Below are 16531 nucleotides of genomic sequence, written 5' to 3'. Positions count from 1 at the left end.
CTGGTGAGAACCCAGCACGACGGCTTTCCACAGGGCAGAACGGGGCTTTCAGGGGTCCTGACAAGCTCAGGGGCCACCTGGCAGTCATGACAAGCTCAGTGACCAAAAGCAGCCACACAAGGTGGTCTGATCATACATTGTTAACTGGGCCAGTCATAGAGGTTAGTCATGTCCCAGGCCTTAAAGTTACCTAGCAGAAGTCTACCTTTACCTGAGTGAGCCCTGTCTGTTCTTCTTATGCATCTAGGATAACATACCTTTGAAATGCCAGAGAAACTTGTTTTTCCAGACCCCTTGGAGGCACAACCGCAGGCACAAGAGTGCAGCCCACAGGCCTCTTATTGTTATCTGTTCCCGCATGCCAGCTCCATGTGCTCTAAGTTTTAGTTACCAACTATCTGTACCCACCAGTGTAAAAGAGGCATGTGTCTCTCCATTTTACTTTTTACCCAGTTCTTGAGATTTGCCCACTTTACTTTCTTCTGCCCCCTTAACCTACCACCAATGGATTTCACAAAACCTTGCTTACATTCTAATAATATAGAACCCTCCTACCCATAAACAAGGCATATCTTTCCATTTATTTAGAAATCTCCATTCAGCTTCATTTCCCAGTCATTCTTTGGTTGGCCTCACAGAGTCTCACCCTGAGCATCCAGCTTAGTATAGGGGTGGGCAAAAGTAGGTTAATAATAACAATAAATAATATAAGAATTAATAAAGATAAGAATACAAGAATAAACTCTTGTTTCATGTACAGGCACCTGTGAACCTCCTTCTGCCCACCCTGTGTTGGGTGAAGGACTGCAGGAACACTGAGCGTCTTCCTGTGTTTTCTTCTCTGCATAGCTGTCCTCTCTGCTCTGCGGCCACAAACGCCAGCGGCCGCAACAACTCTGAGGTCCATCTCCATTTCTGAAACCACTGACCCGACCCTCAGTGACACTTTGTGGTTCGGAAAGTGTCCCAGGCAGGAAGCTGGGGGTAAATGTGGCCCTCGCCACGCATGTATCCCTGCTCCCAAAGACCCCGGAGCCTGCTTCATGGTATACGTCATGTTTAATGGCTGTCGAAGGGAGGAAGGTACACCCAACACCTGTCTGTCTGTGATGGTGGAGCTGAAAATTCTCCATTCTACTTTCCCCACTTCAAAGTCTCAATGGACAGCTCAGGATTACCATCCAGATGAGCAAAGCTTCTCATATCAACTTGAGAGACTTAAGCTAACAAGCAAACAAACTTGAAAGAGGCAGGAGCCGTGCATGGAAGGAAAAACTTGACCAAAAAACCTATATTATTATTATTATTATTATTATTATTATTATTATTACTAGAGGCCCAGTGCATGAAATTCGTGCATGGGTGGGGGGTGGTTCCCCTCAGCCCAGCCTGCACCCTCTCGCAATCCGGGACCTCTGGCTCCTAACCACTCGCCTGCCTGCTGGCCTGATCGCCCCTAACCGCCTCTGCCTCGGCCACACCAGGGGCCCAGGATTCCCTCCTCTGGCTGGCTGCAGGCACCCGGGGCCCAGGCCGGCTTCACCCTGGCTGACCGCAGCCACAGAGGACCGTGGACAGGCGGCTTTTCTCCCTCTCCTCCTGTGCTGCAGCCGCAGTCACAGGCTCTGGTGCCTGGACCGCGGGGCAGGCAGCTTTTCTCCCTCTCCCATGCTGCCAGCCCTTGGCCCTGGCAACTGCTGTGGCTTTGTCTGGATGAACATCCAGAAGACGTCCGGTTTAATTAGCATATTACCCTTTTATTAGTATATATTATTATTATTTTAATCCTCACCCGAGGATATGTTTACTGATTTTAAAGAGACCAAACCCGAAACATTTTCGTTTACAGGACGACACTCCAACCAACTGAGCCACCCAGACAGGGCAGAAACCTATTATTACTATACCAGGAAGATTCTGCATCCATGATCCAAGAACAGAATTTTATTTTACTTTTTAATACATTTTTATTGACTTCAGAGATGAAGAGAGAGAGGGAGAGAGATAGAAATATCAATGATGAAAGAGAATCATTGATCGGCTGCCTCCTGCATGCACTACACTGGGGATCGAGCCAGCAACCCGGGCATATGCCCTGACCAGGAATCGAACCGTGACTCCCTGGTTCATAGGTCGACGCTCAACCACTGAGCCACACTGGCTGAACCAAAATTTTATTTTTAAAAGGAGGAGAAACCATTCAGTGAACAAAACTGCTTTTAGGAAATAAAAATATTTCCAGAAATATATTAGTAATGTTCCACAAAGAGATAGACAATATAAGAAAAAAATTAATTTATAATACAGCCCAAGAAGTCTAATATCTCATTAAGGAATGTCAGAAAAAGGAAGCAGAAGAGATAGAGAGACCAAATAAATAATTCAAGAAATTTCCCAGAAACCCAAGTCTCCAGAGAAAGAAAACCCCTCAAAAAGTGATCTGCACGTTGATGAAAACACAGCAACATCAAAGTGCATCACTAAGAACGCTCAGCACACTGAGTGAAAAGCACATGTTTTATAAGCTCCCAGATGGGGAAACTAAAACACCAGTTTCCATTAAAAATATAAAGTGCTAAATTAGAATGTTTCAGATGTCTTGAGAGCAGCTCTGGAAGGAAGCAGATACCTTCAGAAAAGTGGGGGCAGAGGGACTTCACCTCCAGACTAGTTATCTGCACCAACAAAGCCACCAGTCACTTGTAAAAGCAGATCAAAGACATTTTCAGACGTGCAAGGCCTCAAAGTAATTATCTCCCAGTCTTCTGCTTTCTAGAAGCTGTTATGGAATGTGCTTCTACTGCAAGGAAGAGCATCAGAAAAGAGGGATCCAAAAAGAGAGGAGTGAAGGGCAGGAGGGCCTCAGGATGGTGGTGAAGAGAGGGCTGGATGGAGAGGGCTGGGAGGCTCTGGGAGAGAGTTCCTCACAAAGTTTAAGCTGCAAAGACATCGACTATATTTGTACACAATCAAAAGGAGACTTAGTCACTGGAGGAGAGTTGGGGATAACATTAGTGATAGGAACATAGAGAACTAGGTGACAGTCATTACCTCTAGCGCAAACAGAAAGCTGCTCTATCCCTGGCCAGGTGGCTCAGTTGGTTGGAGCATCCTCCAATACACCAAACGGTGTCAGGTTCAATTCCCAGTCAGGGCACATACCCAGGTTTCGGGTTTGATCCCCGGTTGGGCTGTGTACAGGAGGCAATCGATTGATGCTTCTCACATCAATGTTTCTCTCTCTCTCTCTCTCTCTCTCTCTCTCTCTCTCTCTCTCTCTCTCTTTCTCTCTCCCTTCCTTTCTCTAAAATCAATTTTTATACAAAAAGCATATCCTTGGGTGAGGATTTTAAAAAAGTTATTTTTAAAAAGCTACTCTAGAATATAAAAAGTAATTATGGTACTACATGGTTCTGCTGTGAATAGTGTTTACATAGACACAATAATGTGCCTTGAATATCAATCTAATCAAAATGACAATAAGTTTCACAGAGTGGGAAGAGGAGGGATTAAAAGTGGGTGTGTGCGTTGGGTTCAGAGAGGGAAGAGCAAAATTTTCATCTTGCATTGTAGAAATACAATAAATGAAGCTCAAAATGAAAACCCAAGAAGTAGCAACATAAGCATGCCATTCAGAGATACAAAAATTAGCACTTGCTGGGCCAGTGTGGCTCAGTGGTTGAGCTTTGACCTATGAACCAGGAGGTCACGGTTTGATTCCGGTCAGGGCACATGCCTGGGTTGTGGACTCAATTCCCGGTAGGGGCAGTGCAAGGGGCAGCCAATTGATGATTCTCTCTCATCACTGATGTTTCTATCTCTCTCCCCCTCTCCCTTCCTCTCTGAAATCAATAAAAAAAAAATGTATATTTTTAAAAAGTTAAGACTTAAAGAATCACGTAGAAGAACTGAACAGGGATTGGAAGGACTGTTGTTCTTGGTAGAATTCTTGCACATTTCTGATGTCTGCACATTGTAGGCGTGCATGAGTTTGAGGAACAATAGTAAATTTAAAACAGATAACTCCGTGATGAACACTTCTAGGCAGAAAAGTTTATTTTTAATGTTTAAGGGTTTACTTTCACGGGTGGATGCCCAGAAGGGGAAGTGTTGGGGCAAGGGCGGACCTTTCTTACAGTTTGTGCCACACTCTTCTCTAAAGGGTTGTGTCAGCTCTGCTCTGTGAACCACCTGCTCTGTTCCGACTTGGGCTCGCACAGCTCTGCTTGCAGGTCATGCGGGACCTAGGTGACACCACGTGTTGTGCTCTGCCCCAAAGGCCGGAAGTCTGACTCCTTAGCTGAGGGTTGCAGGGCCCCAGAGGAGAGAGATGGCCTTCTCAGACTTGCCTGCTGGCATTCAAGCAGGATCTTAAGAATAAGAATGAGTTTTACTTGAGAGGAAGGACTGTGGGTAGGAAGTGAGAGGAAGCTGTTTTGTGTTCATTTGTGTGCTGGTCTCTCAGGTGCAGCTGCAGAGGAGGCATAGGAGAGACTGAGGAAAACAAAGTTTACCGTTCTCACAGGTCCTCGAGGCAAGAGGGAGGGCCACGCTGGCAAAGACCAGGGTGGTGGGGAGGCAGAAGATGGGTGCGGGGAGGTCAGGCCTTCAGTGGGGTCTCCTTGGAAAGGGACAGGCAGGGCAGAGGGAACAGTTTAATATTGGTTAGGTGGGCTCGAACCTATAGGTACAGTTCCTAATAGCCAGCCCCCTGGCCCTGGGATGATTAAGGTAGAGGAGGAACATTGCCTCTTAGGGTGTAGGGTCAGGCACAGGAGGTCTCACTCTGGACTGGGCAGCTAGCAGAGCAAAGGTTGGCTCTGGGGTGGGCCTTTGCCATCTCTAAGACTGGCAGGGCCAGTCTCTCCAGCCAGAAAGGACTTTTTTTAAAAGATGTCAAGCCATCTTAATAAACAGAAAATAAAATTATATATATATATATATATATATATATATATGGCTAAGTGACTGACCGTATGTCCGTATGTCCATCTGACCAAGCGGCTGGTACATATGATGTGCATTGGCAATTTAAAAGTAAATATTGACTCGCACATGCATGATACATATAAAGCTCTTGCTGTGTTTCAATCTGTCATTATCAGGCACTCTGAAAGTGTTTTTATTCTTAACATGGTATACAGGGAGATATTAGAATAAGTTTAATCAATTTATCAGTCATTGTTTTTATCAACATTGTTTTTATATCATGTTTTCATTGTTTTTTTATATCATGTTTTTGTTTTTATATGTCTTTGTTGTTGTTATATCATGTTATTATTTTTTATTTATTAATCAATTTATATATTGTTTTCATATACATTTTACTACTTTTCTTTCATCTCTGACACTTCTATTGTAGAGAAAGGGCGAATAGCGATATTAAAATATTTCTTCTAATTAATTTCCTTTCAATGTGCACGAATCTGTGCACCGGCCACTAGTAAAAATATAAAAGCCAACTCACACTAGGAAGTGCCGGGGGCGGGGGGGGTCTGGGGGGCAGCCTTAAGGACACTGGAGCCAATGCCAGGATCAGCCACATGGCCCTCTCCCCCTCTCCTCTCCATCTCCAGCCAACTGTTTGCTGGCTGCCTTCACTCAGACCAGCCTCTCCCCTGGCGGGCCTGGCAGCTGCAGCCGGGAGCTCAGGGGAAGGTGTTTTTCTCCGCTCCAGGTGAGAAGAGCTCCCACTGACCCTGCTGATGTGGAAAGTATTCCCTCCTACACACACACACACACTCTGCAGACCTCTGTGGCTAGGGGGGCACGGTGACGGAACCAGCAGGTGTCAAGGCCTTAATTCCATGGTCGGTGGGTCGTGACTCATCGGGGACAGCTGAGCACAGTTCCATTCCCGGCCTTACACTTGGTCTTCCTTCTGCCTGGAAGGCTCTTCCCCCAGGTGGCATGGCTCCCTCTCTTACTCTCCCTACGCCTTCTTCTCGTAGGTGCCTTCTCAAGATGGCCTTTCCTGGCCTCCTCTCCCACACCTGGTGCTCACCATCCACCCACCCTCTTGTTTCTCCATGGCAGGTACATCCCGCCACCTGGCTCCCTCCTCTGGCCTGTGTGCTTGTTCTTGTCCCGTCTCCCGCCACCACCGCCAGGACATGAGCTTACAGACAGAGCCTTTGCCTGCGTTGTTCACTGCTGCATCGCCCGTGCCTCCAACAGTGCCCGGTGCATGGTGGGTGGTGAGCAAACATACAGACCACATTGCAGAAGCAGCGGGTAGAGGAAAAATTCTTCAAAAAATAAAAAAGCAGCCGAACCGGTTTGGCTCAGTGGATAGAGCGTCGGCCTGCGGACTGAGGGGTCCCGGGTTTGATTCCGGTCAAGGGCATGTACCTTGGTTGCGGGCACATCCCCAGTAGGGAGTGTGCAAGAGGCAGCTGATCAATCTCTCTCATCAATGTTTCTAACTTTCTATCCCTCTCCCTTCTTCTCTGTAAAAAAATCAATAAAATATATTTTAAAAAAATAAAAAAATAAAAATGAAAAAGCACAGACAATGGTGCTGGGGCATTGTGGAAGCAAGGAGACACTCTAAGCGCTGTCTCCTATGGGGGAGGGGGGTTCAGGAAAGCCGCCCTTCTGGGGCTGGTAGAGCCCCCTTGGACTTCAAGCTCCATCCCCATCTCTCCCCTCCCAGGACAGAGCCGGTGGGGGTTCTGGGGAAGAGAGATGAGTGATAGAGGGGAGAAGGGTGGCTGTGCCCTCAGGGGCCATGAATGGCCGCCTAGCTGCTCCCCTGCAGGAGTCAGTGGTGAAGCCACATGGACTTCTGAACACCTGTCCCCTCTGAGACGTTCCTCTCTCGTGGGTGGGAAGCTGTTTGTGGCCCAAACGGAGATGAGGTTACGGTGGAGAGGAGGCCGCTCTAAGGACTCCCCCACGGGTGGTCAAGAGGGAGAGTCCTGAGGTGAGGCAGGCGAGCCCTGAGCACCCAGGGCAGACCATGGAGGGGCTGGAGGCTGGGCAGGACCAAGCACAGATGCACGACATTGCTCCTGCCTCCATCCCCCGGGGCCTGGCGGGACGTGGGCTTTCATCCCTGCTGCTCTGATGCAGAGGCCCAGCAGCTCCATTCAAACAGACCCTCCCTGGACGGCCAGCTCTGTGGGGCCAGAGACTTGTCTCCTCTGCTCAGAGGTGTCCTGGGCGCCCACAGCCGTGCCTGCCATGGGGCCGCCCCTCTTTGCTTCCTACCTGTGGGGCCCGGGGAGCAGCCTGGGCGTGGGAAGAGCTGTTCAGATGAGGCCTGCCCCCTCTCCCCATGCTGGTCCTTAGGGCGCCCTTGGGTCTGGCTGGGCTCCGCACCCACTGCCTCCCAGGGATGGGCTGAGCATCCCCGCAGCCCCTCGGAAAGCTGGCTTATTCCGGAAAGCATCAGGGCCATATCCCCCTCTCACTCCCCAGCCTGGCCCCCGCTCCTGCAGCCTCTTCTCCTGCCACTTCCAACTGAAGGTTTGGGCACCAGCAGAGTAGGTCCTGGGGCAGCTCCAGCAAGTCCCTGGCCCGCTGGCCTGGGGTGACTCCCTGGACCTCCCCAGCACCCTTTTTAGGGTTTCTGGTCCCATCAGCAATCCTCCTGATTTCTTGGCTCAGGCCCCCTGGCCCCCTCTCTGAGGCTCCTCTGCCACCGGCCTCACCTGGAACCTCCTGCAGGTTCCCACAGCCATGCTCCGTGCTCCCACCAGGACACCAAGCTCTGGGCGGCCCCCTGGGCTCATCTAGGCAGCGAGAAAGCCAGTGCCAACTGGGTCCAAGGACACGTGGGGCTTGAGTTAGCTGAAACCCCAGGGGCAGATCCCAGGCACCGATGGGCCAGGGCCGGCCCAAGCCCAGGCCTGTGCATCTCCCTGCCCCCCTGCCCTCTGCCAGCTGCGTACGGGCTGCACTCTCAGGCAGGCCCCAGCACTTCAGACTTCGTGTGCCCAGCTCTCCAACACACAGGAAGCAGGCCCTGCAAAGGTCCCGGAGGCCCTGGCTGGTGTGGCTCAGTTGTTTGGAGTGTTGTCCCAAGCACCAAAGGGTCTCAGTTCAATCCCTGGTCAGGGCACATACACGAGGTGCGGGTTTGATCCCCGGTCGGGGCACGTGCAGGAGGTAATCCATTGATGTTTCTCTCTCACATCGATGTTTCTCTCTCTAAAATCAGTAAAAGCACACATCCTCAGGTGAGGATTTCTAAAAAGTCCCGAAAGCTGTCCTCTCACCCCGGGTTGAACCCCTGCCCTCCCCAGAAGCACTGCTTTGGCAGCGGGGGGAACTCTCTCAGTCGGCCTGTGGCTCTCAGTCCCCTGCCTGGAGTGGGGACGCTCTGAGAGGGGGTCCTGCTGGGGCCTCCTCTACTGAGAGTGGGGAGGGCAATCCCCAAGGGAAACCCCCGAAGATAGAGTGGATGGAGGGTGGGCAGAAAGGGCAGATACTTCACCAAAAGATGTCATATTGGTGTGTGCTCCTGAGGCATCCCTAGCCCTCCCCGTGTCCCCACTGCCAGCAGGCTGCCCGGACCTGGCTGTGTGGCTGTCCCGGCCTCTGAGCATGTCACTGGGGCTGCAGGGCCTTGCTGGACTTACCAGCACCTGCCCCAGCCTCAGCCCTTTGCAGAATCCAGACCGAGCCAGCCAAGTCCTGCCATGGGACCCTCCTTGCCCTCCGCAGTGAGGGGCAGCAGGGCAGGGAGACTAACACCCTGGGGGATTCAGTTGCAAACGCTCAGCTCTCAGAATAGGGGTAGCAATCCCCGCGTACCTGCCTGAGCACAACGCAGACAGCTGCGGCCCGAGGCACTGTCAAAGGTGGGCTGGCCCACAGGTCTCCTGGGGAAGTTCCCTCAGCTGGCACTGAGCTTGGAGAATGGGCCCTGGACCGAGGTGCGGTCCCAGGTCAGCAGCTCCGTGTGAGTCAGATGCCCGCCGTTTTCCAGCAAGATGCACATTGGTCCACGAAAGGTCACCGCTGGGGGGCTCGCTGCAGCCCCGCTACTTGCCCCTCACAGGGCTGGGAAGGGGAGTGTTTGCCCCGATTCGGCAGCTGAGCAACACCCTGCTCAAGCATCAACATTCTACATTTCAGGCCTAATCCCCTGCCAGGAGAGCAGGACTGGGGGGTCGAGAGTTCCCAAACCCTTCCCCCAGCCATGCGCAGGCCAGCATAGTAGCTCCCGCGTGCCCCTGATCCTGTTCCGTCAGCAGGGGGGCCTGGGGCTGCTCAGAGCACAGGCTCACATGTGTGTAGGGGCGCGAGAGGAGCTCTCAGTAGCTCCAAGCCCTGAGCACTTGGCCAGGTACCAAAGGGAGACCCTACACCCACAAAGCACCAAATACATGAATGAAATTCTTTGTAAGCCACGATGTTATTCATTCCAAGTGCTGTCTCAAGTGGCACAGATGTCTGGAGCCCGGTCCTCGGAGGAGGTTTGGGGTCACCTGGGGCTTGGGGTCACCAAGGAGGCTCCCACCCCCCGGAAGGATGCTGGGCCTGGGCCTGAGAATGTCTGGGAGCAGCAGACGTGCTTGTCGGGGAGGCTGTGGTGGTGGGGAGGATGGGTGTGGCAGCTCAGGGCTTCCCAGAAGCCAGGAGTCAGGGTGGAGTGGGTTGTCTCTCTTGTGTTGTTCCTCCTACACTGGCCACAGCTGGGAGGTCCTGGGCGGTGCCCAGGGGCAGCTAGCACACTGCTTTTGGCAGAGATTGGAGGTCACGGGGAGGACTACAGGGAGGGAGGAGAAGTGCCCTGGGGCCTGGGCCTAGGCTGGCCCTGCACTCGAGATAAGAATAGGGAAAGCCCACAGGAGAGAAGACAAGTGCTCAACCCCTCGCTCCAGCTGCCGGTCAATTTCAGGGCCTGGGGACCATCCTCTGGCCCTGGGGCAGCCCAGCAGGTCCCTGACCACCGGCCTGGGAAGTGGGGGAGGTGGCGGAGGCATTTCACACTATTGACAGAGAGACGTCCTCACCCCGTTTACGGACCAGAAAGTGGGGCTCAGAGAGGACAGAGCACCCAGAGGGCTGCAGGCGGGAGTGGCCGGGTGCTGACTGCTGACTGGGTGAGGAGGGGGCCTGTGGTGGGAAAGGGCTAACCTGGGGGCAGGGGGCCGGGGCAGCACTGACCAGGGGAATGGGAGACCCGAGAGTCAGGACGGCCAACAGGAGTCCGGGTGGAGACGCCAAGGTGAGGGCAGGCGCAGGGGGAGCGCAGGCCGGCAGGGCAAGCCCACTGAGGACTAGCCCAAGGGCAGGTCAGTCGGGGGCCGGGCATCAGGGCCGAAGCAGGGCGGCCAAAGGGTGCTGCTGGAGGCCCCTCAGGGCCTGGTCACCCTGGTGTTTGAGGCCCTTGATGTTCACATTCCCAATCCCCTTCCCGTGGTCCCCCTCAGGGGCTGGTCTCTCCCTCTCCGTGAGCGCATTTCAGTCCGCCTCACAGTTGGCCCTGCGGGCAGGTCAGTACCGAAGCCCTGAGCTCAGGACAGCCTTCCAGGAAGCACGGCCCGCCCGCTGCTCCGGCCACAGGGACCTGGAATGTCTCCAGATCCGGGAACGCGTCACCCAGTCGCTCAACGCTGACAGAAATGCAGGTGAGCGCTGGGCTCGCACAGTCCTCGCCTCCTGGAGGTGACCGGTGACCATCGGAGGGGAGACAGTACCACCAGGGTGACCGCGGAGGGGAGACAGTACCACCAGGGTGACCGTCAGAGGGGAGACAGTACCACCAGGGTGACCGCAGAGGGGAGACAGGACCACCAGGGTGACCGTCAGAGGGGAGACAGTACCACCAGGGTGACCGTGGAGGGGAGACAGTACCACCAGGGTGACCGTCAGAGGGGAGACAGTACCACCAGGGTGACCGCGGAGGGGAGACAGTACCACCAGGGTGACCGTCAGAGGGGAGACAGTACCACCAGGGTGACCGCGGAGGGGAGACAGGACCACCAGGGTGACCGTCAGAGGGGAGACAGTACCACCAGGGGCAGGAGCACACACCCGCCGCCTGGGTGTCCATGATGGAGGGAAGGCTCCGTTTGCTGAGGCTGGAGCCCAGGGCCAGGCGTTCCTGGGGTGGAGGCAGGGAAGGCTGCGATGGAGATCCGCGGGCAGCTCAGAGCCGGCGGGAGGCGGGAGGCGGGAGGCGGGAGGCGGGGGAGCCTGGCTCGGATGCCCCTTTGCTGAGGACCCGTGGCAGGTGTGGGCTTTGTGCTATGAGCAACGAGAACCCAGCCAGGGCCGCCATGTGGACGTGTGCAGGGACCAGTTTGTGTTTGGGGACCCCCTCTGGCTGCCGTGGGCGGGTGGATTGGAGAGACCAGGACTGGATTCCAGGACACCACCTGGAGGCCATGGCAGTGTCTGGTTCAAGGTGGGTTTCTTGGACCAGGTGACGGTGTGGGAGTGAGAGGTGGACGGACCTGAGGAGCAGAATCAACAAGACTGGGTGGAAGGAAGGGGAACCCCAGTGCAGCCTGCACCCACGGAGGGGAAGCCTGGACGGGAGCAGACTCGGGGGCAGTGGGAGTGCTGTCGGCTCCAGTGGGGGCCGCAGGTATGACGTGCCAGTCAAGGAAAGGGCAGAGATGGCAGGTGCATAATTGTCAAGAGTTTGCAGCTCTGAGGAGGGGTCCCAGGCAGACGACACAAACTTGAGAGGACATGTGTCTGGACCACAGAATCCAAAGAGCTGAGTTAAAGTCTACTCCCCCACACACCAGCGGGGCCCCTGGGACACCGTCACTGCCTCCCGCCCATGCACAGGGATTCCATCCGTACTGGGACTTCAGCCACCACAGGGGCCTCCCAGCTCCCACCTGCACCTCCTGCCAAATCCTGCCACACACACCCCCCCCTCCCGCCCCGGCACATGCCCAGCTCCTCCCAGACACTCACCTGGGTGTCCTCGGGCACCACACAGCCTGTCAGTCCGAAGGGGACTCACACATTCTCCCCGGCGCCCTGCCCACTCCTGCGCCTCCTCCTGCTTCCTCTGTCAGGGTGGTGTCACAGCAGCCAGAAACAGTTGGCACCGTAGACTGGGGCTTTCAGACTTGGAGGTGCACAGCACTCACCTGGGGTGGTGTTAAAACGCAGGTTCTGGCCCAGCAGGTCTGGGACCCTGAGATCCCGCATTTCAGACAAGCCCCGGGCACTGCAGGCACTGCGGAGGCTGCTGGGCCTCAAAGCAGAACTAGAAGCTTGCGGCTTTCCCTCCCCTTCCCTCTCTCCCCTCCCCTCCCATCCTGCTGCCTCCTCTACCAGGTCCCATAGGCTCCCACCTGGGCCATCGCCACCACCTCTTGGTGTTGCTGAGCGGTATTCTTGGGAGAGGTAGAATGTCCCCTGGTAGGTTTTACTTAGTCAGCTCCCAACGGGGGAGGGGTTTGTCCAGGCCAAGGGCAGGTTGCAGGGGCCAAGACTCTCCGCAGCACAGACCCTGTGCAGGCGGCTGGAGGACAGGCACACAGCTGTGTCCAGGAGGAACTGCCAAGATCAAAGCAGCGGAGTGAGCTCTAATGGCGCCATCCCCTCAACCCTGGGGTCGCATTCCACAGTGGGCAATGGAGAGCCAAGGGCGAGGCCCCACCCCCAGAGGAGGGAGGGAGGCCTGGACCCCACACCCCGTGCTCTAAATCAGTGGGTCTCAGATTGTCATCATGTGGACTAAAATCACTGTTAAAATACAGACATCCTACCCCAACCCCAGAGACTCTTATTCTACCTCCCCAGGGAGCCAGCGTTTTAAAAGAAAAAAACAACAAACAAAACCCTGCAGAGATGCAGGCGCCCAGCCAAGTCCCTGAGGCTGCTCTTCATCCCCATGCCAATGGCCCCACCTGGCGGCCTTTGGGCGAGTTCCGTGCATTCCTAAAGAGAGGTCACCAGTGTATCCTCTTCCTGGACATGAGACAAGCTCTCTACACGCGCTATCGTTTCTCATTTTCCCAGCAAACCCCTGCACGCGAGAGCCTCACCCCCATTTCTTATGGGGAAACTGAGATTCAGAAAGTGGAGGTGCATCTCCAAAATCACACCTCTGGAAAGTGGAGGAGCCAGGGTCAGGCTCCAGGTCTATCTGAACCGCAGCCCTGCCATCCGTGCCAATGGCCTGTAAATCTGGCTGGTAGTCAGTCACCCAGGCAGCCTCTTCAAGCTCAAGATGAGGCTTCAGGATCAGCCTCATGCGTGTGGCTCCTTGTCCTCTCAAGCGAGAGGGGCACGCAGAATCGTCAAAGGCAGAGGACTGTGGCCACCCAGGGCAGAGGCGGGCCTGGAGCTGAGGGGCTCCAGGGGTCCCTCCCTGCTAATCCAGGACTTACCCATGAGTTGCTGAATTGGAAGGACCTGGGCTTCTCAGGGAAGGAGCTGTGAGGGATGCCTGAGGACTCAGAGCAGCATCTATTTATCAACCAGAGAGGAAATATTTACAACCAGTGTGTGTGTGTGTGTGTGTGTGTGTGTGTGTGTGTGTGTGTATTACATATATTTAAAGACAAACCTACTAGCATGGGGGGAACAGAAGAGGGAACAACAGCAATACAGGTTTGGAAGCTGGAAAGCAGATACTTGAATGGTAACTGACCTAGCAGTGTGCATTGGCTGGGCATTTTCCTGAGCCCTGTTTACATTAGAGTAAAGCAGGGGTGGGGAATGGCAGGCCCCGGGCAATGTAAGGCCTGCGGAATCATTGGGTCTGGCTCTGCCATGGCATTAGGGGTGAGTTAATTAAATGTTTGACCAAATACCGCAGGCTAATCTTTAAGCTGGTAATTTTGTATGGCCTAAGAATGATGTTACACATATCCAAATGGCCCTTGGCAGAAAAAAGGTTCCCTTACCCTGGAATACAGGAATAAAAGCCCTATGATTGTGGCAAGAGCTCCCCCCACCCTTCCCCCATCTTCTCATTTGTCCAGCACTTGAATAAACCATTTTCTGTTTTCATTTAATAATAATCTCTATATATGAAAGCCTAAGCGACCATTATGACTGGAATGACCTGAACAACCAGTCGACCAGTCGCTATGATGCACATTGAGCAGACACTGCTCAATGCAATGCACTCCCACAGCTAACCTCCCATGGCTGGCCAACCTCCCTTGATCCCTCGTCCTGGCCAGCCCGATCACGGGCTAGGCCTAGGGATCCCACCCATGCACCAGTTCATGTACCAGGCCTCTAGTCCTATATAATAAAAGGCTAATATGCAAATTGACCGAATGACAGAATGGCCGGTCGTATGACATGCACTGACTGCTAGGGGGCAGACATTCAATGCAGACACTCAGCCAGAAGCCGGGCTCATGGTTCACAGCTCACAGCTGGCAAGCACACCGCGGCAGCGTTAAGGATGTCCAAGCCGTCAGTCAGACATCCCCTGATGGCTCCCGGGCTGTAAGAGAGTGCAGGCTAGGCTGAGGGACCACCCCCCTCCTGAGTGCACGAATTTTGTGCACTGGGCCTCTAGTAAATAAATAAAAGCCTTATGACCCTAACACAAAGAAAAAGGGGCTGTCCATCAATAGATGAATGGATTTTAAAATGTGGTGAATATATACAATGGAATATTATTCAGCCATAAAAAGAAGGAAATCTTGCCATTGAAGACAATATGGCTGGACCTTGAAGGCATTATGATAAGTGAAATAACTCAGACAGAGAAGGACAAATACTGTATAATCTAATTTCCATGTGGGATCTTATAAACAAACAAACAAACAAACACCCCCTGAACTCACAGATAGGTGGTTGCCAGAGGAGGAATGTGTGGTGGGCAAAATGGGTGATGGTGGTCAAAAGGTACGAATTACTAGTTGTGAAATAAATAAATAAGTCCTGGGGACTAAATATAATGTATAGCACAGTGACTATAGTTAACCAATATTAGTGATGAGGAACAAGATCTGATCATAGTTACAGGAGGTTAAAATTGTAAAAATTTTGTTTTAAGAATTTCTGATTTCACTCCCGTGAAATGCCATGGAAACTACAATAAAGGCATGAGGAGAGGTGAACAGGCTCACAAAATAAAAATGGGGAGAAAAAAGAGGGGGGGGAACAGCAAGAAAACTTGGAAGCTGGAAAGCAGCTCTTAGATTCATAATGACTTAGACTCCAGACCATAGAAACGAAGTCAGGAGGGGGATAGCTGAGAAACTATCAAAGCCTCAAATCTAGCCCCTGCACCACCACATGGGCCACATGATCCAGCAGCAGGTAATGAGTCCCAGCACTCAAACTCCCACTCTAAAACCAGGACACTGGGATGACTACCTGCCTGTAGCAGCAGCAGTAGTAAAATCTTGGGGTGTCCCAGACCCTAGACCTTGGCTCTACAACCAGACAATGGCACCAGCCAAACAGGAATGTCACTCTGCCTTCGGCCCCACGGCAGGAGGAGCCCCAGATCCAGTGGCGGCTGCTCATCCTCATCCCGTGCAAAAAGGTTACCCAGAAAGAGCAGAAAATCCTGAAAAGTGCCTTCTGCCACCACAGATGGCACAGGCAGGAGCCCTGCAGCACCAGGGCAAAGCTGACCAGAAGAGCACAGCAAGGGCTCAGAAAACTAAACTAAAACCAACAAAGGTAGACAGAACCCACATGCTGAACTCGGTGACAGCCTGCTGACATAGATGATTTCAGGGGGGTTAAGAGTTCCTTCACATAACAACCAGAATGGAAGGTTGCTAAAGTAAATCACTTGTAGAATCACGAACCAGGCAAACCACAATCTGAATGAGAGAAGACAATCAACTGAGATGAATCAGATGTTGGAACTGGTATAATTATCCGACAAGGATTTTATTTTTTTAAATACTTCTCTTTTTTAATATATTTTATTGATTTTTTACAGAGAGGAAGGGAGAGGGATAGAGAGTTAGAAACATCGATGAGAGAGAAACATCGATCAGCTGCCTCCTGCACACTCCCCACTGGGGATGTGCCCGCAAACAAGGTACATGCCCCTGACCAGAATCGAACCTGGGACCCTTGAGTTCGCAGGCTGATGCTCTATCCACTGAGCCAAACCAGTTAGGGCCTGACAAAGATTTTAAAACAGTGTATAAAAATGCTTGAACAACAACAACAACAAAAATACTTGAACAATCAATTACAGATTCTCTTGAAACAAACAAAAAAATAGAAAATCTCAGCAAAGAAGTTATAAAAAAGAATCAAATGAAAATTATAGAACTGAAAAATACAATATCCCAAATTTAGCAATTTTCTAGAGAGATTCAATAGTAGAGTGGAAATGACAGATGATGGAATGAGTGAACTTGAAGACAGATTGATAGACTTTACTCAAGCTGAACATCAGTGAACAAATAGACTGATAAAAGAGTGAACAGACTCAGGGACCTGTGAGTCCATAATAAAGGATTCATATAACTAGAGTCCCAGAAGGGGAGGAGAAAGAGTGGGAGACTGGAAAAGTATTCAAAGAAATAATGCCTGAAAATTTCCCAAACTTGGTAAAAACACAAGCTTATATACAGGGTGTCCCTAAAATACATATACACATTTCAACTGATAA

The sequence above is a fragment of the Myotis daubentonii genome, chromosome 5 (genome assembly GCF_963259705.1).
Source record: "Myotis daubentonii chromosome 5, mMyoDau2.1, whole genome shotgun sequence".
Taxonomy (NCBI): Eukaryota; Metazoa; Chordata; class Mammalia; order Chiroptera; family Vespertilionidae; genus Myotis; species Myotis daubentonii.
The sequence above is the reverse complement of the archived record's forward strand: the minus strand, read 5'-3'. Positions refer to the sequence as shown.